Here is a 24,449-nt window from a genome sequence, read left to right as displayed (position 1 = left end):
CTGAAATGTACAATTATATTTGTCAATGAATAAAAGCTGCTGGGAAATTATTATTTATTATTGCTTTGTACATTGCAGTGACAGGATTCTGCAAACTCACAAACGTACATGATTTTTATGGGGATTGGCTGGACCTTATGGGAAACGAGCTAGTGATTTTATGCAATGTGTTGTTTGAATGTTACCACTCTACACAGTACCTACACTGCACTATGGGTGCAATTCACAAAGGGGAATTGGACAGAGTATTGTAGCGCCTAACATTTAGACACCTTGCCACCTAGTGGAATTCACACCCTGAGTTAGTCTCCCAGGTCCCCTATGCAAAGCATGGGGAGAGTCAGGCATGTCAAAAAGGGATTCATAGAAGCCAGCATGCTGATCAGGGAGCCATATAAGCTAGACAGTAGGAAATGCTGAGGAGAGGGGCCTAAGGCTTAGCGTTAGGTGCCTAAACCACATAAGCCCTTTTCCAATAAAAACAGTTGTGATGGTGCTTCCATTTTACCCAGTAGCCCAGTGATTAGAGCACTCAACTAGGATGTGGGCGACCTGGGTTCAATCCCCTCTCTGCCTAATGTATAATAGGGACTTGACCCACCTGCCAGGTGAGTGCCCTAACCACTGGGGTTTGGGGCATTCTGGGGTGAGCCCCTCTCAATCTATCCTGTTGGAACTGTTCCACTTTGTATAAAAAATTAAATAGTCATCACACCAGAGAGAGTGTGAGAGATGGACTCTCTAATTCAGTGGTTAGGGCATTGAGAAAGTATAAGGGATACCATTCCTCTGGGGTCAGAGACCAGCCAGCTATATCCCTTATAGCTTCACAGGCACTCACTTGGGATATGGAAGACCAAGTTCAAACCCCTGTCCCAATGATTACTGAAATATTTCATACAAAGTTGAAAAGCTCCCAGGAGAGAAACCTACCCGTTAGCACAATAATTGGGCAATTACCTGGGTGGTGGAGGCCTGGGCTCAAGTCCCTGTTTTTCCTCAGATAGGGTGGGGATTGAACAACCGTCTCTCACATACCGGATGAGTGTTCTAACCACTGGGCTATTGGGTAAAAGCAGGAAGGAGCCTGCACATGCAGCAGTGGCTGTTTTGTTCCTCTGAGTATGTATACCAGATCAGGCTCCGCAGGTGACATAGGACGCACAGTGTGGATTGTGTGTTGTGTGAAAAAGTACTTCCTTTTTTAAAAAAACATACTGCTGCCTATTAATTTCATCGCGTGACCCCTAGTTTTTGCGTTATGTGAAGGGATAAATAACACTTCCCCCCCCCCCAATACCAGTCATAATTTTACAGACCTTTATCATGTCCCCTCTTAGTCAGCTCTTTTCTAAGCTGAACAGTCCCAGTTTTAATCTCTCCTCATGTGGAAGCTGTTCCATACCCCTAATAATTTTTGTTGCCCTTCTCTGTACTTTTCTCCATTCTAATATATCTTTTTTTGAGATGGGGCGACCAGAACTGCATGCAGTATTCGAGTTGTGAGCATACCATGGATTTTATGTAGTGGCATTATATATTTTTTTCTCATCTATCCCTTTCCTGTGGTTCCTAACAGTCTGCTAGCTTTTCTGACTGCCTCTGTACATTGAGCAGATCTTTTCAGAGAACCATCAACGATGACTCAAAGATCTTTTTCTTGAGTGGTAACAGCTAATTTAGACGCCATCATTTTGTATGCATAGGTGAGATTGATAAATGCAAAGTGATGCACATTGGAAAACAATGTTGAATTTCATCTACTGTTTTGTTGTCCAGTCACCCAGTTTTGTGAGATCCCTTTGTAACTTTTACTTACGCTTGCAGTAGATTGATGAGAACTAGCACAAGTACATGTACATGAGCAGGGGAATCATACCTCAAGCTCATAGTATAGATATAGCCTGATTTCATATAACCCATTGAATAGCCATCAAAAGATAACAGCCAATGCTAACTTGGGCTTGACTTGAAATGGCAACACAGTTTCGACACCCCAGCTGGGAGCTCTCATTCCTAGCTCAGATGGACATGCATGTGCAACCTCTACTCCAGCTAAAGGGCTAAAAACAGCAGCATAGTGGCAGTGGCTCAGACTAATTGCCCAAGTGCAATCCTGTTCTACCTCTTGGGTATGTGCTTGAACTGCTGCCCATGTCGCTGAAGCCACACTGTTAATTGTAGGCGTTACCTTGAGCAGAGCTAGCATATAAGTCTATGGGAGTTGGGAACCACACCTCCCAGTTGTTGGGTAGATGTACAAGTGCAGGAAGGGGCATCCTCGGGTACAGGGAGGAGGTAGAAAGAGGAGAATCCAGGTCTCAACATCCCAGGATAAAGTGAGAAGGTGAAAGGGGAGGCACTTCCTTTTCCTTGCTCCAACTCGGGGATAAGGAGAGAAGATGAGCAGGAGGAAGAGTCATGGAGGGAGAGACCCTCCTCAGCCTGGGGAAGAGGAGTGGGGAGAGAAAAGAGACATGGGGGATCTGTCTGAGCTCATGTAGATTGGGGTGGAGAAGAGGCATTTGGAGAGCTCCTCCCCTCACCTCAAGACTCAAAGGGATTTTGTGATTTCAGGCCCCAAGTATAAAGTCTCACATCAGGTTGAAAATGTGATTTGTGCACCTTTAAAACACTTAGCTTCTCCCTGTTTCCTGGACACATCTTAAAATCGTCACTATCTTGGAATCCTAACTCCTCCCATAATAATAGCACCAGACTTGTCTCCCGAGCTGGTGCAAAGTTGTAGAGCCTGAGGAACCCTTTTAATCCCAAGGGAGCAATCAAAAAAAAAAAAACTTTCCTCCCTGAGATTTAAGATTTAAAAATACAGAAATCAATTTAAATTTCTGCCATCTCAGCTCTCTGATTTATATCAATGAACACTTGCTTCAGCCTTCTTGGTAGGATTTCTAAATCCTCTGGCTTATCAGCCATCACTCATCGAAACTCTGCCTCTTCTGTCCCTTTCTCCAGTACTGTTCAAATGCCCTAATTGGCTACTCTTTGTTCTACCTTGACTGCTTCTGTCATTGTCATTCTCTTTGCGTTCTTGCTGGTATTTTCTCTTTGAACTTTGCATATTAACTTACAGATCTTTCAACATTATGAGAAATGCTACATGCTAGTATAAAATTTATAACAAAAAACACCACAATGGGCAGTTTGAGGGTTTGATTTCATTTGTTTCATACAGGAGCTTATCTTCTCCCATTAGGGAGTCTCATTGCATCCAATATAGCATGAATGTACTTGCAAAACAGAGTATTTGAATTTCCTGTAGTATTTTAGATATTAGTCCTTAAATAAGGATAAGAGGGAGTGTTAAGTGGGGCTAACAGGTCATAATTGCAGCAACAAATGGTTGTGCTTTTCTTCATATTATATTGTAATACTATAAGTCTCTACAGCTCTGGAAGTACTTGTCTGAGGAGGGTATGGTCAGTTAAGTAAATATGCCATCAGGAGGAACTTTATTCCAGTTTTTTTTAATGCTTCTATTCTATTGAATTGTACAGACATACTCCATGAATTTGTTTTTTGTCCCGATCAATGGCTTCATCCCAGCAGAAAGCAAAACTAGAGATGTTAGTTCTAACTTTCCCCTTCAGTTGGGTGACTGGAATTTTTCATGTTCAGTCCATGGAACTTTGGCATTGTTAGATTGGTGAGTAGAGGAGAAACTGAGTTCCCCAAGGGAACTTCTCCATGGTTATTTTTTGAAATCTTGGTTGTGCATTGCAATACCTAGCCTCTCTGAGAAAGGCATTATATACACTGACATCTCTCTCATTAAAGAGATGGGGAGCAGCTCCTCATCTGATGTAAATTGTCATACTTCCATTAACTTCAATGGAGCTATTACAGTAGGGAATGTACCCCATGGTATTCTGGTATATCCATACAGACCAAGGTCTCTGCAGTAGCTGGAGAAAAAAATAGTGGTTAGAAGGAGATTAAACAGTAATATAAATATATAATCTCTTTAGAAATCCAAGAGAAAGCAGTGAGCTAACTTTGGAACTGGAGTGATTCATTAAAGGAGTTCCCTGTAAACTGACTCAAGGAAAATAAGACTTGGGGCTTTATCCTTAAAGTTGCTGAGTTCCCTCCATTCCCATTGCAGCTTCTATTGGCTTCTCTCAACCCCTTGGTGAGACTGTAGAACACCCTGTGGGTATGACCCATTGGATCTCCAGAATAATGTTTGCAATTGCTGCTGTTTGCCTTGCAAAGTTTAGAGTAATACATAGCAATGCCAATAGTAGTTTTATTATCAGGCAAAATGTATTCTGGAATGGTTGGTAGTTTCCTTACCAACGGAAGAGATTCTGACCACTCCTCTTCTGGGAAAGATTTAGGTAAGAATTTGTATACATCTAATTTCCAAACAATAAGTTGTATGTAGAAATAGATATACCCTAGAGAACTCTACACGTGACTATTTCTAATATTTTCAGGCAGAATGAAGATAATTCTCTTGTTTCTGTAACTAGATTAGTGCTAACATTATGAACTTGACATCCAAGATCTGAATCTGGTATCATATTTTTCTTTCTCGTAATAATCAGTTTAGTTTGTAAACAATATGAATGTTAATAACTTTTCTCTATATTGATGTATTCTGATTTGTTTTCAGATGCTTTTTTAGAGTTTGAATAAATGAACAGGGCAAATTCCATAATTAAAATATATGTTGAGGGAAAATGTTTAAAACAGCCCAGTAAAAAAAGAGTAGTGAAGAATGAGGAACTGGCATGCATCTGACAAAGTGGGTATTCACTCATGAAAGCTTATGCTCCCATATGTCTGTTAGTCTATAAGGTGCCACAGGAACCTTTGTCGCTTTTTATAGATCCAGACTAACATAGCTATCCCTCTGATACTTGTAAGCCTTATGTATCCTCTTGCTCTCATTTAAAAATTAAATCTGAAAAATAATTAGCCCTTAATGTAATGGATTTGGTTTTAGTACAGCACATTGTTTTAAAAAAAGATATTAAAAGAACAAAAAATATTGAAGTTTGAAAAGTGGCTACCATGCATGTGAAATCACACTTGTGCTGTTTCTATATTACGTGCCTGAGACATCATAGTATGCATTTGAAATGCATTATGTAAATATCACTGAGATGCTATATTTTGCTATGTAATTATATGTTTTCAACAGACACATGTCATTTAAATAATGCATATTTTTCCCAGACTCTGTGAACTTCAGCTTTCCACCCCTACTTTTGAGGCGGGAATCAAGGTCATTTTTCCGTCAGCTTAAGGTGAAACAAATGGTGCGCCTTAATTAGCCAAAGAAGACGCTGTTAAATGTGATTTGAGTTGCGTAAGACATAAGCAAATATGTTAGGATAGGTCTTCACTATGGGCATTACAGTGGCATACAGATAATGGCACAGAGAGTACACTTATAAAGTTTGTGGACGATACCAAGCTGGGAGGGGTTGCAAGTGCTTTGGAGGATAGGATCAAAATGATCTGGACAAACTGGAGAAATGGTCTGAAGTAAAAAGGATGAAATTTAATAAGGACAAATGCAAAGTACTCCACTTAGGAAAAAACAATCAGTTTTACACATACAAAATGGGAAATGACTGCCTAGGAAGTAGTACTGCGGAAAGGGATCTGGGTGTTATAATGGACCACAAGCTAAAGATGAGTCAATAGTGTAACACTGTTGCAAAAAAAGCAAACCTCATTCTGGGATGTATTAGCAGGAGTGTTGTAAGCAAGACACGAGAAGTAATGCTTCCACTCTACTCTGCGCTGATTAGGCCTTACCTCGAGTATTGTGTCCAGCTCTGGTCACCACATTTCAAGAAGGATGTGGACAAATTGGAGAGAGTCCAGAGAAGAACAATAAAAATGATCAAAGGTCTAGAAAACATGACCTATGACGGTAGATTGAAAAAATTGGGTTTGTTTTGTCTGGAAAAGAGAAGACAGAGGTGACTTGATAACAGTTTTCAAGCATGTAAAAGGTTGTTACAAGGAGGAGGAAGAAAAATTGTTTTTCTTATCCTCTGAAGATAGGATAAGAAGCAGTGGGTTTAAACTGCAGCAAAGGAGGTTTAGTTTGGACATTAGGAAAAAACTTTCTGTCAGGGTGGCTAAGCACTTGAATAAATGGCCCAAGGAGACTGTGGTATCTCCATCATTGGAGATTTTTAAGAGCAGGTTAGACAAACACCCGTCAGGGATGTTTAGATAATACTTAGTCCTGCCACGAGTGCAGGGGACTGGACTAGATGACCTCTCGAAGTCCCTTCCAGTTCTATGATTCTATGCTTTCTGTATTAATGGAAGGGATTTTTCTGTCGATGTAGATAATCCACCTCCCTGAGTGGCAATGGCTAGGTTGATGGAAGAATTCTTCTATTGACCTAGCGAATTCTTCCATTGACCTAGCTGGTCTTCACTGGGAGTTAGATCGGCTTAACTACAGCACACAGGAATGTGAATTTTTCAGACCCCTGAGCAACATAGCTAGGCCAGACTAAATATAAAGTGTAAACCAGGTCTTAGCATTTTGAGTATTGTGCTTATGAAGAAAACTTTATTTAGAGGACAAGTAAATGTGACCATCTCTAGAAGCTCCATTACCCAATGGATTGGATTACGCATTCTAGAAGTGTACTAGTCATAAGGAGCTATTTGTCTCTACATCTTATTTAGAAAGAGACCTGGTCATGGACCATGAGATATGCTGAGTAGTACAGTAGTTCTCTTTCACTTATTGAACACTATAAATTTATCTGGCTGATTTACGGATATGAAATTCACACCAGTGTTCAGGTCAGATTAATCCAGTAATCCTGGCTCCCACCCTTACTCTTCATGTTTTTTTTAAAGTGTGTGTGTGGGGGGGTGGGGGGCTCTTAGCTGTTAGGCTTCAAGTGCCAGTGCCATCAGTCCAGGTTGGTGAGTGACACATTCACTCATTGAAGCTGTGGCTCTTCTTTGGAAAGAGCAGGGAAAACTGGTTTAAGTAATGCTGCTCCCAATATTAGTCTTAACTTGAAAAATGATGATTGAAGCACCAAACAGGAAGGAAAAGCTTTTACAACCATTACCCCTTGTCACCAAAAGCTGGAAGGGAATGTGTAGATTGTTGTGGTTGATTCACAGAAACCTAATTTACAGGTAAGCTTGCTTACATTGTGCACTTTGGAAAAGATAGCAAGTGTTTCAGGTGAATATAGATTGTTGTGACTGAAGTCTCTTGCATCTAACTTGCTGTACAGAGAATCAATGGCTGGCTTTCTTTTTGCATCTTTGAATTAGCAAAACCTTTTCTTACTCTTATTAACTTTTGCTTAGTTTCTTTTCAGATTTCTCACCCATGCTGCTGTCTGAGCTTTCTAGCTTTCATCCTACAAGGTTAATTAGCTGTGTCAATTCACCAACTGAGATGCATATTCGACACATTCCAAGAAAGATTATACTGTTGCTATGGTGGCTTTTTGCTGAGAGGTTTCTGACACTTGGTATTTGTTGGATCCCATTGTTTCTTTGCTTAGCTTCCAATGCTGAAGAAAAAGTGGGCTTTACTCATTTTACTGTTGTTTTTCAGAAGTGTGTTAAGAAATGTGTGGGATTATCCACATATTGCTGTACAGTCCTTTCACATTTGAGGAGACTTGGATTGGTATTTTAGAGAATAACCGTTCTTAAACTTCCAACCGATTGAGCCCTGCAAATCTGCAGATATCTGCTTTATCCATGATAGCAGATTGGGATCGGATGCTGGGTTCTACTGATTGAACTCCCCTTCTGTGATGCTTTCTTTGATTTACAAGCTCTTGTTGTTATTTGCCTTTATGCTTGGCAGCCTTGGTGGTGGTGATTTTTTTAATCATAAAAGGGCTTTACAAACATTTAACTAATTAGTAAAGTCTTCAGTTTTTCTGTGAGCAAGATATGTGGGTATTGTCATCACATTTTACAGATGGGGAAACTGAGGCAGAATTTGAGACTTGCTTAAGGCTATGGAGGGAAGGAGTGTTGTGATTAGAACAGGGACTCCGTGCATTTGGGCTATGTTCATCTCTAGGCCTTGATCCTGGGAGGTGCATCTAAGACAGAGGTAATCAATTTTTGTCAAGGTCCAAATTTCTTGGTCAAGATATAGTCAGGGTCCAGACTGCAGAATAAAATAACAACAATAATGATTATGATAAGTAAATAAAATTTTTTTGCAGTCCATTCAAAAGTGTCTGGCGGTCCGGATTTGGCCTGCAATGCACTTTTTGAGTACCCCAATCTAAGTTGTTGTAATAGACCACTTTCTTGAGGATGACACTTTAAAAGTTCTTTTGACTCATGAAGCCATTGGTGCTTAAAAAAAAAAAAAAGTCTTGCTTTGAAACTGGGAAATATTTGTCCTGTGATGCTGTCAGCCTGTGTTGCAGTGCGATAATCCATGAGAAGACAGTGATTTAACTTTGATTGCTAAAAACTCATCAGACACAGTCTGGCAATGACTCTGTGTTGTAATTTGTCAGTGCTGGAGGATGGGAGTAATAAGTGCACCACAATCTGCATCATTTCCAAAAAGGAATTTACTGTAGGTTGTCAAAAACTGACTGCACCACAAGTGGGGCAGAATTTATCTGGGCTTACCCAAAGAAGGGCCGCTCTGCTTTGTGGTTGGGGGGGGGGGGGGGAGGTCAGAAACTGCTGCAAAAGGGGCTTTGAGGAAAGACTAACCCCTCCCCCCCCCCCCTTCCCCCCGCCCACGGAATGTGCATAAAGGTACAAAACCTGGGTGGGGCAAGTCTCTGTGTCCAAGCAGCGAGGAAGCCAGGAACAGGCTGGGGCTCTAAGGCTTGCTGCAGGACCATGTGGAAGTAGCATGGCCCCAAGGCAGCATGGCTCCAGAAAAGCAGCAAACAGCATTGGAAACAGCATGGTTCCAGGGGCACAGAGAAGGGTAAGCTCGGGAAAACAAGGGCAGAGGCAGCCAAGCAAATGGCTGGCGCCTCTTTGTGGCAGATGTTCAGTGCAGGGCAGCCAGTGACCAGATAAGTGGTCTGGTAAAGGACTTAAAAGGAGGTACTGGATAAAGGAACAGAACGGGGGAGGTGGTTCAGGGACTCCTATGATTGGTACAGCAGAGAGCCACCTCCCTCCTCCCCCCCTTCTGATAGCCCTCCTTACCCCTCTTACGAGGCTGGTGGATGGTAAGGTCCAAGTCATGGACCAGCTGGGGGACCTGGATGGAAACAAAACAAAATGGTGTCGGGCTCTTTTTGTGATCTGATTTACTTCTGACATGCATGCATACTCGTTTTGTGCCAGTCCAAGAAAACACTTAGATTTATGATCATTCAGGTGGATAGATTGCATTAGTTGAACATAATGACTTGAGAGGTAGGAGTGGGATTGTTTTCATGAGGTTGACTTGCTTTAACCAACAGATGAGTTTTTTGTTGTGTGGTTCTGAAGGGGATCATGGAGAGGCGGAGAGGCTCACTGAGGCAATGTTGTACTAAGATGTGGTCTGTACTGTGGAAAAACTTGAGAACCCCTGCCCTAAGGAAATGGGGTGCTTTCAGGGAGACCTACTTATAATAACTTCTTCTCCACAGACTCCCAACTATGAGAAGAAATTCAGATAGGTGCTTTAAGACATTATGATAATAAAACAGAATCTCTGTTAAAAAAGTTCTATTATCTTTGGCTTCTTTTATAGATATATAACCAAGGAACATGTCAAATGCCTTTGGGGGGAAAGTCCTTTGATAGGAAAAAAATTAAACAGGGAATTTCTTTCATGATTTATAGTCATTTAAATGATGTGTTGTCCCAGTTTCTCCTGAGGATACCACTGGTCAATGATTTATTCTTTAAAGCAGAGACCACCCAGGCAACATGAAGTACCTGAAATATTGAACAGCATTTATTTATGAGGTGCAATGATCATGAAAAGCCAGCCCTAGTTGTTAGCTGTTGGGTGACAGATTTAGTTTGTTTGCATGGAGATATAAAAATCTCCCTCCTGTTGGTGTTCTAGTAAAGAACACGGGCCTTATTCTGGTCTCATGCTGAGTTTACACTAGTGCAATTTAATTGACTTCTAATGAGGAAGTGATGCTCTGTAGTAGAGATCAAAAGTACATAGAGCCTGAGGCCTAGACATCGTAAGATACAAATGGGCCTGTTAACATTTTTTAAAAACACTTTGACAGAAATAAAAACTATAGAAGAAATTCCCTGGGGTATGAATGTACCAAAAGTACAGCCACAAAGAGCCGCCTCCTGGGGGAACTGCAAAGAGGGCTGCAGTTTAGGATTAGTGAAGAGGTAAAAGTTAAAACTAGATCTTGTTAAGCACCTGCTCATTATGCTTCTGCCCTATTTCTTGTGAATGTCCCCTACATTCTGTTCTTTGCCCATTTCCCTCTCCTTTGCATGTTTTCCATTTAATTCTGGAGTTTATATCTCTCAGTGGTGTAAGTTTCATTGCCTTGCTTCTTTGTTCAACTTAGAAGCAACTTTTATGCAACTCTTTTTGTCTTTTGCGTAGCTTTTCTTACACACACACACACACTCTCTCTCTCTCTCTCTCTCTCAAATCTCCAAGCCTTTACAGTTTCTCGGTGAGCTGCTCTTGCTGGATAAATCTTTATGTTGCTGCTATTTTATTCCACTGTTGATTTTATAGCAGTTGGAATTTATTATCTAGAAATTTTAAGGAGCACATAACAATGTGAAAATATTAAAGAAGCCCTCCGCTCCAAATAAGTACAAAGATATTTATCTTCTGTGCTTTGTCTTCTGTTAAAAAGCATAAGAGAGTCTGAGGCTATAGTGCTTTCAAGCATCTACAGGCAGCTTTGGTACCTTTTCTGAACAAGACCAATCAGATACAAAGGTATCCTGTGCAAAGATAACAGGGCTCTGCTCAGTTTCTAAGGGTGAGTGCTTTAATCATTCAAAGGGAATAGTGGTAATTTGTTGTTTTTCTTCCATTCTTGGCACAGTCTTGTCCACTTGTCCTCCTATGGGGTTTCTTCTCCTTTCGCTTGCATTGGAGGGAGTGACAATATTGGACCTTTGAGAGTAGCTTGGAGACTGTCCTTCTACAGACTTCTCTGCTCCCAAAGCAGCAAAAAGCTGGACTGAGACTCCTGCCTACTTTTCAGGGCTGTCTCTTATCTTTTTGTTTCTAACTCCAGAAATGTTGCCTATCTAGAGTCTTCAATCTGTACAGGTACTTCTTGCCTCAAAATCCTCAGTTCTCTTGGCTCTTTGTTCTCTTTGTGGTACCTATATATTCTTCTCCTCTTGCTACTTCTCAGCACAGTAGACAGGCCTGACCAGAACAAGCCCAAGAGGGATTCTGTGCTAGCTTCACTGCTTACTGTAACCCTTACATGAGGGCAAATTATGGCTGCTGGTCTGCTCTATGTTAGAATACCCATGGGCAGATCAAATCCTCTGACAGAGTAGCAGCAGAGGGAGAAAACAGTAATGCCAGGAGCAGATCCAGCTTGCCACTGACTTCAAAGGAAATGCATTGTGGATAGCATTAATCCTCCTTTGCCTCTCAGGAGGAGATCTGCAGGGCAGACACTGATTTATCAGTTCATACTTTCTGAAAACACTAACCTGGATGTCCAAACCATGATACATGCCATCTATAGCAGAAAGATGCTTTAAGCAATGGGGACCACCTTTTCATAGATACATGTATTCTGGTGTCATTACAGGTTAAAGTTCCCTTCCTGGGGACTTTGCTTTTGTAGGAACGGCAAGCTTGGATGTGATATATAAAGGAAAACTTTGTTACCTGATCATCTTCTTTCTTTCAGTAGCCAGGCTTCCTATTCCTACCCACTCTTGCAGGAAAAGTGGAAGTTCTGTGGAAGGATATTTCAGGAAAATGTAACTCTTGAGTAAAACTTCTTATTGTTTGTCCTGAGTACTATGTACAATGTTACAGCTTTGGAAACTCTTTTAAAGATGGGGGGGAGGTTTTCCAGAGAGGGGAGGAGTTAGTCATATGGTGATGGACAAATAAGAACTTGCCTTCTGTGCAGCCCAAGGACAAGGAAATCATGAGCCTGGAGCCATAAAGGAAAAAAATGTTACCTCATGATTTTCCTTCCTTATTATATATTAAGAGATCTTGGGGAATTTTTCTCCCAATTTTAGGATTTTCATTGAAGAGATGGGTATCTGAAAGTGGAACCAAAATATTGTCTGCATATTGCCCATAATTTCACGGCTTTCATCAGAACTCTTGCAGCATTAAATCTTGGCTTCAAATGCTTGTGCTGTTCATAGACCTCAATGGAAAAGTTTTATGATGGAATAAATTCTACCTTAGAATTCTGGCAGAAGAACACCATGTATTTTCTGTTTGCTGGCAAAGCATATACAGGAAATGTGAGAAGGAAATGATAAATTTTCAGTCTAACATCAGTTTGATTAATCCTTTGCCTGAAAATGCCAACGTTTTTTTGGAGTATGCATATAGTATATTTAAAAATGTTTGGATTATAAAGACCTTTCTTCTACTATCTGTAGCTATCTGACTGAGTTGTACAGATTTTTAATTTAAAATGATCCTGGGCGATAGTAAGAGGTTTTGCACATGATGTGCAGGGCAGAGGTACATTGTTTCAATTTATGGTGAACAGAATTGCTCATCTCAATCCCTTCCAAAGAAAATTTGTGCCACGTGATCTGACTATTCAATTAAACTTGGAGGCTTTCCAGACTCTCCTATCTTTCTGCTGTATTCTTTGCTTCCATCATGTTTTACTTATTAATATGTATGCTAAGAGCCTCAGTGTGGTTAGTAGTGATGTGTTTATTTCCTTTGAGATGTAGTTTCCAACATTGGCTGATTATAGTTTTCCCTCAATAAAACAGATTTACTCCTTTCTTTAAAAAAGTTTAACTCATTCCCAGAAGCTCATGGTGTATTGTTTCTCTTGGTGATGTGTAAATATTTATAGAGTTCTAGATCCTAAAAGTCTCTCTAACTAGGTGACAGCATTTTAGCAAGTTTTTCAATCACATCTGTTAGGCCTTGTCTACACTACAGGGAAAAGTCAATCTAAGTTACGCAATTTGAGTTACATGAATAGTGTGACTCGAGTTGACGTAGCTTAGCTCTCCCGTCAACTCCCCTTACTCTTCTTGATTCAGTGGAGTACAGGAGTCGATGGGAAAGCAATCTGCGGTTGATTTAGCAGGTCTTCATTAGACCCGCTAAATCGACCGCAGATGCATCAATCGCTGCACGTCGATCACCGGGTAAGTGTAGACAAGCTCTTAGTCTCTCCCCCCCCAACACACACACACCCTCTCTCACTTCTGCTTACTTATTGTTAGATGGTCAGTTTTAAAAATATGTTGGGAAGTTGGCCAGATATTTTCCTTGAAATTAGTGACACTTCCGTAAGGTTCATATGTGTGAGTGGTTCTCTGGGAGGGAATTGGGGTGTTTTCCCCTCAAAGATTTGTGGGTTAACTTATCTACCTGAACATAGGTATTATAGACTTAAGGTAATGACTCATGCATTCACATCGGAAGAGTGTTTCTGTAAGAGGTTAGCTTTGTGGGATAAATTTCTTTCTACTTCAAAATATTTTGTATAGTCCTTGCCTGGAGGAGCATATAGGTCTCAATTCAACAGTCAGATTCACATGGGTGAGCCCTGACACACCGGTTTTGAGGCTCACAGATTTCTGTGGGATTCAGTGCGGGCACAAAAGTCTGGTCACGTGAATCTGATTGCGGTGTCAGAGACTTGTTTTTGAAAGTTTGAGGTTAATGGGGCAAGTTTTATGTTTAGGTGCACAAGACTTTGGAAAGCTCTCAAAAGCCAGCCTTTTCTGTCCACTCCCAAAGCTGCATGACTCATGTAAAAACTTGAAGCTTGTATTATTCATTAATCTTATATGAGAGCTAGTGCATAGGGATATTTTACTAATTGATAGTAGCAAGCACAACGATTTTTAATTATTAGAAGTTACCTCTGCCTGTGTATGTTAACTTCCATTCCACCTCATCCAAGGTTTTGTGAAGAGTAAAATACTTCTAGCCCTTTTCATTTTGGGGAGGAAGCTTCCAAGTATAAACTGATTGCTAGACTTCTTGGTCTGTTGCTCTGATTTTTTCCCATAGGAGTTTGCCAAGGAAAGCTCATGTATGCACACCTATTCCACAAAGGGAGGAACAAAAGTAAAATTCCATCTCCGGTAACAGTGATACTCTGATGGTCTGATCCCTATATGTAGACTGGATGCGGTGTTACTGGCTATCTGGTATGTCACAGAGTTGTAGCGTTTCTGACCGCTGAAAGAAGGGTGCAAAAGGAAGTTGCAGTGGGCTTTCCAGTCCTTTTATTGAGAGAGTAAATACAACACATTGGGGTATCCAATCTATAGTGCAACGATGGATGAGATAAGATTCAATCACTGAACCAAATGTAGGGTTACCATACGTCCGGATTTTCCGGAGCCACTGGGGCCGGCAGTGCTCGGCCGGGGGCCGGTGGTGCAGGGCCGGCGGCCGGTGGTGCAGGGCCGGCGGTGCTCGGCCGGGGGCCGGGCTGGGGGCTGGCGCCGGGGGCCGGCGGTGCGGAGCCGGGGGTGTTTGGCTGGGGCCGGTGGTGTTCGGCTGGGGGCCAGGCCTGGGCTGGGGGCTGGCGGTGCGGAGCCGGGGGCCGGTGGTGCGGAGCTGGGGGTGCTCGGCCGGGGGCCGGCGGTGCGGGGCTGGGGGTGCTCGGCCCGGGGGTGCGGAGCTGGCGGTGTGAGACCTCGGCCCTGCCCCAACTCTGCCCCCCTCGCCCCAGCTTGCCTGCTGCTTCAGGCTTCCCGCGAATCAAATCTTCGCGGGAAGCAGGGGAGGGGGAGGGGCAGGGGGCAAAGCATCCAGGGGAGGGGGCGGAGTCGGGGTGGGGAGGGGGCAGGGGTGGGGAAGGGGCGGAGTTGGGGCGGGGCCGGGGGCCGTGGAGTGTCCTCTTTTTGGACACTTAAAGTATGGTAACCCTAACCAAATGGGAAGTTACATATCTGTAATTCATAGTAAGAGGGTTGCCTTGAAGATGCCTGAGTCCCCAGTTTATGGTTGCAGAATAGGTAGGTGGTGACCTGTTCTTAAACGATAATAAATGAGGATGTCGGTGGTCTGAAACTCATGCTGGAATGTAGTAATTACCATATCAAATCAGAGCTGTGCTCCATCTATTCCAGTATCCTGCCTTTTGGAGTAAGGTAGGCAGACTTTACTAGGATCTGCAGCCTGAGATGGAGAGGAATAAGACATAAGGGCAAAGATATAAGGGGAATTACAGTCATCATAATCATTAGTCATATGAATCACAATGTAGTTTTGCTCGTTTCTTATCTCCAGTAATTACTGATATATATTGACTTTACAAATGTTAGTCAAGTAAAGGGGTCACTCGATTAATAAATTGAGAGATGCCACTTGTAACCATATTATGGTTCCCTGTCTGCACCAAAAATTGGATACCAATAAAATGGACCAATATAGTTTATTAGTTATAAAACAATTTGGGCGCAGTCCTTGAACAAGTAAAATGAATCCAAAACTCCTTTTGTGCTTCAGATGCCGGATTGGATGCTATATGAACCAAACTGCTAGAATGAAGCTTAGTACTGTCTTATATTTTTTAAAAAAGCTTCTCTCAGCAATATTCTCAAAATGCATAAAATTAAACAACAAAATATTTCTGATGAGAAAGTTAAACAATTTTCTATTGTATGCAACAGGTGCTGTTGAGACTCAGTTGTTTACTCCAGTTTCCCCCCCTTTCCCCCCCCCCCCACACACAGGCTTTAGCACTGGAAATATGGGTCAAGGTTTTAAAAAATATTTGTGATCAGCATGGATAAAAAATTTTGTTTTTCATCAAAAAGATCGGATTTTTGTTTAGATGCTTTTAAAAAAAAGAGAGAAAAATAAACTTGTTTCAGATTAAACTTGAAATTGACTACCTGTGTTAAGGTCTAAATACAGTGTCATCTATTAAATTAATTAAATTAATTAAAACAAATTATTAAGCAGTATATGTTTTTGGCCCAAATTTTAAAGAAAGTCAAATCACTGCACTGGTGGAAGTAACTGGATAAGCACCTAGAACCAGAGTTTGTTGAAGTTCTAAATCAGATTTTGACAGCAGTAGCCTCTTTTGCAGGTACAGAGAGAATATTTTCTTTGTTTCAGTTTTTTCAGCTAACTCAGTTCAAGGATAAGTTCATTCAAAGTTAAGAAACCAAGGGGGAGCTGAAAAAGCAGAAAAGCTTATCTTCTTCTTCCAACCTATGAATTATGTGTTAGAGGATGAGAGCTGCTACTTCTAAAAGCTTGCAGGACATGGTGACCAGAAATAATCAGTTTAGTTGACTATCTACAGATGATATTTACTTTTGTTTAATAAATCAGGTAGCTTTAAATGCGAAACATATTTTAATAAAGTTACTTTTTTCCTTTGTATCTGGCACATTTAAGGTTTTTTATTTTATTTAACCAATAGGAAAAGACCAGGGCTGTTCATGCATTTTTAATTGAGTTCTAATTTCCATCCAGATAAAGCTTGATGCAAATCACCAGTAAAAAATTAATCATCTAGTAATGAAGAAATGCATCTTTTGCCATTGTATAATATAGAAAAGTAAAAATTAAGAGTCTAAATAAGCGTGTTAAACTCTATATTTACATAAATAAATGTTTATGGATCTAATCGACTCTTCTTGTTAGCAAAGAGAAGCACCAAATGTAGGGTAAAAGCTATATGGAATTGAGTGGCAAAACAATATGTTTTAACCAGCCAATGAGAACCAATCTTTCTTTAGGAAAATAACTGAAAAGTACAAATGCAAAGCATGATTAAAATTATTGATTTTTAAATCAAAGTTTCCTGCTTGCTGATTTTAATCATGATTACTTAAATTACTCGGATTTAAATCAGTCCATTTTGCTCGTGATTTTGGGTGTCCAGCTCCTGCTTTTCAAAGAGTAGATGGTCAGCCACTTCTGAAAATCAGGTCCCTTGAAGCAATGTCAGCCTAGGCACCCAAAACCTTTAATCAGTTCTGAAAATCTTGGCTATAATGTACACAGAAAAGTAGACTATCCAGATTATACCACTATATTTTAAAGAATTAGTTTTCAAATGACCATCCACCCTCACAAATATGTACTTCGGTTTAGTCTATCTTGCGAATATTCTCACCTTTTTGAGATAGATCTGAGGAGAATCTTACTTCTCTGAGGGAGAGACTTCCACTTGAGTCATATTACCCATAGATATTTCTGCCTACCATGGTGAGAGAGACTGTTCACACGGGATCCCAGGAAATGGGGCACCTTTTTTTTTTTTTTTTTTTGCGGTGTTGCAAGACCCAAAAAAAGGCTTTCTTGTTTCAAAGTCTACTTCTCTAAATGGATGAGAGTGTTCATATGAAAACCTGTTTCCTAGCTGGATTTCCTCTTCTGAAGAGCTTAGCCTGTTTCAATCGGGGTATTGCTATGAAAGTCTCTTCTCTAGAGATTTGCAAAGCAACAGTCTGTTTTGGTCTCAGGGCCGCCCAGAGGATTCAGGGGGCCTGGGGCAAAGCAATTTCGGGGGCCCCTTCCATAAAAAAAGTTGCAATACTTTAGAATACTATATTCTCGTGGTGGCCCCTGCGGGTCCCGGGGCAAATTGCCCCCCCCCCACCCCCCGGGCGGCCCTGTTAGGTCTTGTCTAATTTTCTTACGCTATTAGATTGGATATTTTTGCTTCCTATAGTGCAGCCTTTGAGAGAAGTGTTCTGAGGCAGACTGCAGTGTCCCAATAGCCCAATGCAAGGGATGAGAAGTTAATGTTCTTTATTATATACAGTATAGCAAAAGTAGAGAGATCCCAAACATGTTAAATTATTGCCTGGGAGCCTGAACTATACATTTATAACTGTTTGTTCTATTTCTTGGTTTCATAATTGGCCCATCTGGAGACAAAAGAAGGGGAAATATATGTTTACATAAGAGTGGCCACACTGGGTCAGACCAGTGCTCCATCTGGCCCAGTATCCTATTTTCTGACAGTGGCCAATGCCAGATGTTTTAGAGAGAACAAACAGAACAAGGCAATTATCGAGTGATTCATCCCTGGCATCCAGTCCCAGCTTGTTGTTGCTGTAAAATGTTAAAAGGATTACATAATATTAGTTAAATTATTACCCACTGTTACCTTTTCAAAAAACATTGTGGCTGCTTAGGATTTATTTGTACACAATTATTGCTGTTTGTAGCATGGTAGTGCCCACAAAGTGCTAGAAACGCTGAACACATACATAGGGCATATTCTCAGAAGAGTTTACAGTCTAAGAATACCAGCAAGATTCAAATGGTGGGGGAGAAGAATAAAACTCTAAAAATCAAAATGTAACATTGTAAAAACTATATAAATATTGGCTATCCCGAACTGCCCCACTATCATGCTGTTATGAATTGACTTATTTTGTGTAGACATTATGGCAGAAGTGGGCCTTGAGGAGGGATTTGAAGGACAGGATAGTGGTCTTTCAGCACAGAGCATATTCCATATGGACGTTGTGACAAAGAAAAATGGTTGAGAGAGATGCAGACAAATGAGAGATCAAGTTTACCATCGTGGGCGAAATGGAATTAAAACAAACTGTACAAGTCGTTTGAGCTGAGGCTTGTGAAATCTTTTTGTTTCTTTAGGAGTCTTTCTGCTCCTGCATATTCCCACTTGAAGTTCTCCTCCTCAGTCAGTGATGACATACTGTGCTCTTCTTCACACAAGCTAACCAAGATGTCACAAACAGAATATTATGATTTCAGGTGGGAAATCAGGAGCAGAAAAGCTCAGATGGAACAAAAATCCTTTTCTCTTACAAATGCAGTTAGTAATAAAGCTGAGGGGAAATGAAAGATCCCTGCATAGTTTGTTTTCTGATTTTATGTTTAGATAGAATTTCTTCCAGAAAAATGAGTGTATTTTTAATGAACTCTTTTTCAGTCTGTTGGTGGATGCAGTTTATGCCTGCAAAATTAATTGCTTGTGCCTCCAGCTTATTTGCACACCCTGGCAGGTAATGAGAGGAGCAACAGTCATAGTCAGATTTGTTTCTGCAATTTACTTAGGGTCTCAAATATGTAGGTACAAATTGTACCCACAAAGGAGACCATATATATTTAATCTTTCACTTATATTCTTTTTTTTTAATTGTAGATGTCTATTTTTCCCACAGTTTACCACCAAGTATTAAAGGTTTAATTAAATTTCATTGAAGTAGTTTTCTGAAATGATCCATTGTTTGATTGCAGATGAAATCTGCTAAGAGTTCATCCTACATTTGTAAATAAAAAATATTTTTATGCTCTGTACTGTTCTCCTTTTCTTTCCCCTTTTGCTTCCTCTGCCTGTGAAAGTGCATGTATCGAAAGCTGACTGTTTGTTTTTGTCTGATTTGAGGCAGGGAATATTTTGGCATTTGAGCATAGGCTCTTGCTTCCCATTCTCTGTACTTGCCCTCTGGACATTGTCAGCCTTGGAGTTCAGGATAATGAATCCCTCTTTATTCTGCTCAGTCTGCTGCCCTTGTGGATTTTGTTTTCTCCTGGTAGATTTTTGTGAATTGTTATTAAAAAGATGTGCCACGTGCCTGTTTTGGGGATTTATATAATTATGTTGACCAGTCACTTTCTGACACTTCCTTCATGGTTAATCTAAATTAGAATTAAAACAGAACACCCATCCCAAACTCGTGCCAGTCTAGCAAGGACAACCTGTCATTTGAGGCTGCAGTTGTTTCCACTTTTAATCCCCTTTCTCTGTTCACTGTCCTTGTTCACGCCACAGGATGGGCAAACTCAGCGAAGGATCCCAGAATGAATTCTGTTTGCCTTCTGCAGAAGTTGTCGTTCCCTTTGTGTCCCCTCTGGCTTTGAGGAAGAAAGAAATCCTGTATTTGATAGTGAATCCATGTCTTCTGCTCTGTAGCAAATTGTGCTGCCAGCTGAAGTGTTAATACAGCTGTAGCTTTCATGTATAGTTGAATATGGTTTCCCCCACCACCACCCCATAATTATCTTAATGGAGGATACCATTATAGAAGTCTCATTTAGCATCCTCTGCAGAGTAAGAAAATCCCATCCAGTCTGTCATGGAATTGTTGCAGTTGCTATGGTTAAATAGCGAAAGACCTGCCTTTCATATTGCATGCGTTTCACAGACCTTTTTCTTTTGCTTCCCATTAGGTCCAGTGTCCTCACAACATCACCGTTTTTGCTGGGGGTGGGGAAAGTGGGAACTGACAATTTTATTTATTTGTTTCTTAGGAGATTTGAGATAATAAACTTTCAATGTGGGAAGGAGACGACTCTCGAAGGCTTGTTGAGCCACGGAAATTATGTGTTCAATCTGGAGATGGAGGCAGATGCAGACGTGCTTGCGCTGGGCTTTCTATCTAAAGGTAAGGTGACATCATTCATTTATTGGGCATACCAGGATATTAGGCAGATCTTGAATGAGCTTCCTTTGTATAAAAAACGTTTGGGTTAGTTTGTATAGAATTATATGTCATGGTTTAAACCAGTATGATCAGCCATTAAAATGTTGGTTTCACCTTCTGAAACAGGAAAACAGAGAATATGTAGGATTTTGAAATGGAGGTTTTTCTAAAGAGCCTTTTCCTATACGCTGGGGGATCCTGCCTTAAGAAAAATTACCTGGGTTGTAAATCACTTAACTGTGATTCCAAAAGTCTTCATTCAAACAATTTATGGTAAATCTCCCTCTTTGTAATCTGTTCATAGGGATAACTGTCCCAGAAATGATATGATACCTGGATTGTTAGTAACTCTAAATCATAAGGTTACTGATTGAACATATGTTTTACTGATTGTTCTAGCAAGGGTCATAATCTGACATGGAGTGGAAATGTGGACTTGGATTTGATACATGGACCAGGACTTAACTTGTTTGATCATAGCAAGGCTGTAAGGCTCTATTAGTGTTCTCCTTACAGATCATGGATGAGGCTTGTTGTACTTGATGCTGTACACAGCAGACTTGAACATCTGGTCCATGTTCCAAGAGACTGATTTGCCTTGTAAATTAGTAAAGAAAATCAGCCCAGAGTGATAATGTGACGTACACTGGATGATGAATTGATGGTTTGATTTCCAAAGAGCAACTATGGTATCTAGAAGATTCTTCTACTGATTCTTCTAACAACCAAAGCCTTCTTTCCTTAGGGAGATTATCATTGCAGAAAAAAGTGTGTGTGTTTTTAGGCAAGATTTGAATAAAGAAAGTTGGCCGCTTGCAATGCAAGTGGGGACATGGAATGTCAGGCATAAATAGCATCATGAAAGAAGGTATGGAGATGAGTACAAGGAATCAGAATGGGTTGTTTAAGAGGGAAGCATGGGAGGAGCAGAGGCAGCAGGTGACAGGCCTGTAAGAAGACAGTCTAGAGTTTGGCTGGAGTAGAGCTTTGACTAGAAAGGTGAGGTGAAGCCTATGGAATATCTGGCCGGAGCCTAGAAATTATTTTGGCCATAAAATCTTACTTTGGGCTGAAATTCAGTATAGAGGGGCTCAGACCAGATCAGAATTCATTTCCCCGCTATTAAGCCAGCTTTTTAAAGATCTTTCAGTTATTTTAAGAGCCCGCCCCCCCCAAAAATATCCTGGCTCTGGTTGTTTCTTGTATTTTAATTTAGGACCAAATTCTCCCTTGTCCTTTGAGATTACGGGATGAAGAAAGATTTTAACCAAGCCCTTCCATGCTGAAGCTTGGCTAACTGTTATCGTAAAACTCTCCTGATCACGTCTAGCTTGTGGCTGTTGCAAGCCACCGTCTATGTGCCTAATGGCATATAGTAGCAGGTGTTGAGGGAGCACATTCAGCACATTTCTGCAGCACTGCTGCCCTCAGTCTTCTCTACGCCATTCTACCTTGCTCAGGTCTTTGTGGAGTTGTAGAAATGCTGAACACTGAACTCAAGCCTTGAGAGAGGGAGCTCTAGTGTTACATTTTACAATACACAATATTGCTGACAATTACATGTTGTAGGCTACTAATCCATCCTAGGCAGGAGACCGTTTTATTTTCAAAATATTTCACAAACATTAAAACATTTAAACAAATACTCTAGCGGGGTTCAAATGGCTTTTACTTTTTCATAATGTTTTTTTGCAAAATATACTTATTTTAAATAAGCACGTGACTGAGTCTGTAATTCTAAATTCAGTGGGTACCTTCGCGATGTTTCATTAGCACTTTTACCAGTAGTTAGGAATTACGGACCAGATTTTTAAAGATATCTAGGTGTCTAACAGTTCGTTCAGCAAATCTGGCCCAGGGTGCCCAAACCTGCCTTGCCTAACTGAAGAAACTGTGCCACAGCAGGAAAGCAGAATCAGGATCTGGTCCTTAATGTCGTGTAAAGTTGTACAACAATATGTTACTATCCTGAAAATCTTTACCAGAGAAGGTCCTGTAGCTTTGTGCTGTGAAAACTCATCCCTAGCAAACTCGTATTCAACTGCACGTGCTGCTAGTTTTCATTTTAATTCTATTCTGAATTAATTACCATATTGTTCTTTGAGAACATGTGAGAAATGGTTTATTTTACCTTTCTAGAGAGCCTTACTCTATTTTTGGTATGGCAACAGGTTTTTTTCCTTTTCTTTTAATTTGTTTTAGTTATTGCGCTTATGCTTTGAAATGAAAGCATCTTTGGTATCTGATGGTTCCAATTTTTTTTTTTTAAATTATCTATCTTTTCTTTGTAGAAAAGATGTATATCTCATTTTGCTTCACATGTTTGCTTGAATGATGCTTCGTTGGATGGTTGCATAACTGAGTCATCTCTCTGTGGAAAAATAAATCTTCTGTATGTGGATTACACAGGATACAATGCCATGTAATTCAAAGAACTCACGTGCTGATACATTAATGGCATGTGTTCTTGATTCTGCAAAGTACTGAGCACTCTCAACTCCCACTGCAGTCAATGGAAGTTTTGGGTGCTCAGCACCTCACAGAAAGCACTTTAGTATCAAGCCCACCTTGATAACTAAAGATAAATTCAGCTGGCTTGGCTACAATAAAAACTAATCCAGACCTCTGTTCCTGTGACTGAATGTTGAAGAAAAATCTGGTTCACCTTTCTTCTTTTCATTTCTATTTGGGGCCAACAGCCAAAGTACTGGCGACTGCCAGAGAGCTTGTTTTCATGAGAGTTCTAACTGAATTTTACAGGCCAATGAATTTCAGATAGTTGAGGTTAGGCTCTCAGGTGAACGCTGGGCTGCTTCATTGAAATAAACTGCTACACCTTTAGAGATTGACCCATTGTACCCATTCTTGGAAGTTTGGTACCTGAAGAAAATCCTGGAAATTGCAGATTTGAGACTTATGATTTTTACTTCCTCTGGAATTGTGGTCTGTCTTTGTCACAATAGCTTCCTAGAGGTCATATATACTTGTAACCTTGTGCTTTATTATAGTAGGCGCTTGGTAACATCCAGTCTAGTCAAGGGTGAATTAATTCCAGCTTCCATTCTAACTCCCAAACTTTCTTGAACAGGAGTAGAATTTCCATGCTAGTCTCTAAACCGGAAAAATGGTGGGTTGCTTGTCCTCTTCATCTGTTGAGCCATCTGCTGGGAGCCAGTGTGTGATTTAGTCTGTGTGCAGAGCTAGGGGTTATCTAAACTATTTAATGGGGTGCCCACTAACTGAACTATTGAGGATCTAGCACAGAGCTTAGAGTTGTGCTGAGCTTCCTCTGTGAGATCAACTAGACTAGAAAGTGGTGCCAGTGTGTGATCTGAGGTGACGGCCTCAGGAATAGAGAGAGAAATCGGAGGTGGGGGAAGGTTTAGTGATAGGGTTGTTGGTGGGCCTACCTGGTCTAGGTCATAATATGTAGAGATATAGAAAGTTGTAGGCCTGCTTGGGAGGAAAGGTCATGGAGGACAATGGATCTTTGAAGAGAAGGTTGGAGGGATTTGAGGCATGGCACAGAACTGGGAGTCAAAGCCCAGAGTTGTACTCCTAGATCTGAGAAGACTCTCTCTGTGGCCTTGGGCTCCTCACTTAAACTCTCAGCATTGGCTCCCTCATCTGGGAGGGAAGAAAAGAGTGGGGGAGGATAATAACGCTTAATTATTTCACAAGGACGTTGTGAAGAATCAGTTGCTTTTGGTAAAGCACTGTGAAAATGAAAAGCACTGTGGTACTATGTACTCTAACCAACCAAACCTCAGAATGCCTAAATGGACCCCCCTATACCTTTTGATAACACATCACAAAGCTTCCTTGACCAAAGATTAGTCACTTTTATGTTGGCCTGTACTCATTTTGCGTCTGTAGGTCTATGTAATTTTTGGTTTTGGTTTTATATCCCTTCACAGTGTGTTCATTTT

At 40.8% G+C, this 24,449-nt stretch overlaps 1 protein-coding gene across 1 annotated transcript in view; it reads left to right on the top strand.

Annotated features, from left to right (window-relative positions):
* The window catches only part of HTR1F (5-hydroxytryptamine receptor 1F), a 190,056-nt gene that overhangs the window by 57,475 nt on the left and 108,132 nt on the right, over positions 1-24,449 (top strand). Inside the window, exon 2 of the mRNA XM_034792169.1 lies at positions 20,348-20,481. The gene's annotated coding sequence lies outside the window, so the exon portion shown is untranslated. The remainder of the gene's footprint in view (positions 1-20,347; positions 20,482-24,449) is intronic.

The sequence above is a fragment of the Trachemys scripta genome, chromosome 1, assembly GCF_013100865.1.
Source record: "Trachemys scripta elegans isolate TJP31775 chromosome 1, CAS_Tse_1.0, whole genome shotgun sequence".
NCBI lineage: Eukaryota > Metazoa > Chordata > Testudines > Emydidae > Trachemys > Trachemys scripta.
Note: the sequence above shows the minus strand (reverse complement) of the source record. Positions and strands in the feature narration are given on the sequence as shown.